Here is a 3,761-nt window from a genome sequence, read left to right on the forward strand (position 1 = left end):
TATAAGAAATATAGCAGTTTATGTTAAGCACATAATTTGTATGAATATCTCTATATAAATAGTTAAGATATAACTGTTATTTTTTTGTGTTACGATGATGTGTTAATCATGTTTTGAACTTTGTTATTTTTTTACGATGATGTATTAATCGTGTTTTGAACTTTTGTAATACGAACTATAGAATGTTGAACTTAGGCATATGTGAATTGTTAAGTAATATGTGTATTACCATTTGTATGTTTTCCATTTATTAGATATAGTTCGAATATTCGGATAATCCGGTATCCGAAATTTCGGATATCCGATTTCCGGGTATCCGAAATTTCGGATTCGGATTTCGGATGGCCGTATTCACTATCCGAATTTTCGGATATTCGAAATTTCGGATATCCGGTTTTGCCCACCCCTAGATACACATGCGGAATGATCCGTCCTTCTTCTTCACAAACAAAACAGGTGTGCCCCAAGGCGAGAAACTTGGTTGGATAAATCCACGGTCTAGCAGTTCTTGTAATTGGCTCTGCAACTCTTGCATCTCGAAAGGTGCGAGTCGATATGGTGCGCGAGCTACAGGTGCAGCTCCTGGCACTAAATCGATCTGAAACTCTACTGCTCTCGGTGGCGGTAATCCAGGCAATTCCTCTGGAAAGACATCGGAAAATTCGTTCAAAATTCGTACGTCACCCACGCTCTTCACTTCGGTTTCTACTGTTTTCACATGTGCTAGTACAGCAAGACGTCCATTCTTCATGATCTTTTGCGCTTTCACGCAACTAATGAGGTTCAGCTTCGAGGTACATCTCTCTCCGTAAATGATCAGTGGCTCACCATCTCCTTGTGGTATACGAAGAGCTTTATCTCCACAGATGTCGGCCCTTATCTTGGTCAATCAGTCCATACCGACAATAACATCAAAGCTTCCCAACTTAATGGGTATCAAGTCAATCTCGAAGTCCACACCAGCTATATTGATAATAGCTCCTCGGCTAATTTGGTCAACTTTCTCAAGTTTCCCATTGGCTACCTCTACAAGCATACTCTCCTTTAAAGGAACTAACGACCAATTTATCTTATCGCAAAAGTGTCTACATACATAACTTCTATCGGCACCAGTATCAAATAGGACAGAAGCTAATAAATTGTTGATAGTGAATATACCTGTGACCAAGTCGGGGTTCTCATGTGCATCCCTTGCATTTACATTGAAAGCTCTGCCACGCGGTGGTTCGTCGTCCTTTCGCTTGTTGGGACACTCATTTCTGAAGTGGCCCGTTTGTCCGCATTCGTAACACTTTCTCGGTCCAGTGGGGTTCAGCTTCCCAGTCATGGTGGTGATCTTGCAGTCTCTACCAATATGCCCGGTCTTTTTGCACTTTTCACAAACAACGTTACAATACCCGGTATGGTGCTTGTAGCCCCTCTTGCATTGTGGTAGAGTACCCTTGTAGTTGGGGTTCGAGTTGGTATTCTGATTGGGATTTCACCGTTGTTGTTTCCTTTGAAACCCTGATGTCGCTTCGCCGGGTTTTGATCATAGGCTCTACCCTTGTTGTTATCCCACTTTCGCTTATCACTACTACCCGCTTCGGACTTAGCCTTTTCCGGTTCATCGATGATGATTTGGTTCATTAAATTGTGCGCCATGCTCATTGCTTCCGGGACATTGGGTGGCTTAGACGAGGTGACATTTCCCTTAATGGACTTAGGAAGTCCCCACAAGTACCTTTCCATACGCTTAAACTCCGGGGTAACCATGGTAGGACACATCAGGGCTAATTCTAGATACCTACGGTTGTAACCATCGAGGCCGTTTCCCACAACCTTCAACTGTATAAATTCAATCTCCATCTTCTGGATCTCTGTCCTAGGGCAATATTCCTCAATCAGGGCCCCTTTGAATTCCTCCCACGGGGTAGCAAACGCCTCATCAATACCCTTTGCTTTGTGACGACCAGGAGATTTTCGACCAAATTTAAACTTGGTCTTAATATGATTTCGACACGATAAGCAAAGTCTGTAATGTTGAGTCACAAATATTTTGAACTGTTTCATATATTCATTTGACTTTCGACCATTCCCGACGATTCACGAACTACTATTTGTAAATAGATAACATATATATTTAAATAGGTATTTATAATTTGAAATATAATTTAGATTATTATATAATATGATTATTAGGATTTATATTGTAAAATAAAATAAAATAAAATGCTATTAATGGAAACTATAGAATATATAGATATATATAAATATGTATATAAATATGTATATAAATACTACTTGTAAATATATAAAATAATATTAAATCTATTTGTTAAAAAATATATAATATATATTTATGTGATAAAACTTGTTATTTAAAACTGATTATACTTAGAGAGAGAGTAAATAAAAAATAATTGATTTCGAGGTTAATTAGTAAAAGTCAGTGACACTCGGTTGACGTTTCGTTAGTTTTAATATAGATATAATACATGTTCATGAATGATTAAGATAAAAGTTGGATTGTAAATTGATTACGAAGATGTTAGATTTGTTAAAAATATTTTTACCCTTTTAAGTTTAAATATTAGTACTCCGTACATATAAATTGGAACACAAAATAAATAATTATAAAACTTTTTTGATCAGGTTTCATACAGCTAATGAGTGAAATAATTAAATATATTTAATCTAAAAATTTGGGATTTTTAGGAGCACTTTTGTACGATAACTGTTTAGCAATGGACACGAAATTATATCCGAAGTCATCAATAATTCCGATGGCTTTCCTGTTCTTTCACATGTGTTTGATTTTAAATATTATATTGTTATTATTATTAATTATTAATTATTATAAATTATTATTTGTATCATATTACATATACATATACATATATATATATATATATATATATATATATATATATATATATATATATATATATATATATATATATATATACAATACTTGGATATATTGAGCACACCCATCTGTATTCACCATTGGCTACCATCATCGAGGTCACCTGCAACCACCGGCCACCCACAACCGCCATACACCACCACTATTCATCATCACCTTCGTAACCCGTCACCACCTTCTTTAATCGTAAACCACCACCGGGAGTCAACCGTCTCCATCTCCCACCATAACCTGTCACCAGCCAACCTGCACCACGAACCACCATGTTACCACCAGGAACCATCATCGCCGAACAACACTTAGAACCACCCCAAAAAAAAAACCCGCCAATCTCTCTCTCTTCTCTCTCTCATCTTTTATTACAAAATTGTTGCTGAAATTTTTCTTCCTTCTTCTTCGTATGATATCTCTACCATCTCCATAAACAACCATCACCGGTCACAACCACCGTGACATTTGTTTTCTTTTCTTCCTCGCGATAATTACAAATAATCACCAAACTACCGTTATTTTGGATCGTGTCTTTGTTATGGTCTACAATCACACACGCCATCCTACAAACACCCATGAATATGCCATCACCGACTGCAAGTTTTCTGTTACGACCCAGTTTCAAGAACCATCGACCTGCTACTGTTGCTACGCTTACTTTTACTGTTTGTTTCTGTTTCAGTTCTATCTAAAAGAGATGATAAACAACGATGATGATGGTGAAGAGGAACAGTTGAAAACGAGATGGTGATGACGTGATTATGATGAATGAATGATGATCATGAACGAGATGATGATGGTGACATACGATGAAGAATAAGATGATGATAATCATGCGTTAGAATTTCGATGATGATGTTGA

This window comes from Rutidosis leptorrhynchoides, chromosome 8 (assembly GCF_046630445.1).
Source record: "Rutidosis leptorrhynchoides isolate AG116_Rl617_1_P2 chromosome 8, CSIRO_AGI_Rlap_v1, whole genome shotgun sequence".
In the NCBI taxonomy this organism is placed as follows: domain Eukaryota; kingdom Viridiplantae; phylum Streptophyta; class Magnoliopsida; order Asterales; family Asteraceae; genus Rutidosis; species Rutidosis leptorrhynchoides.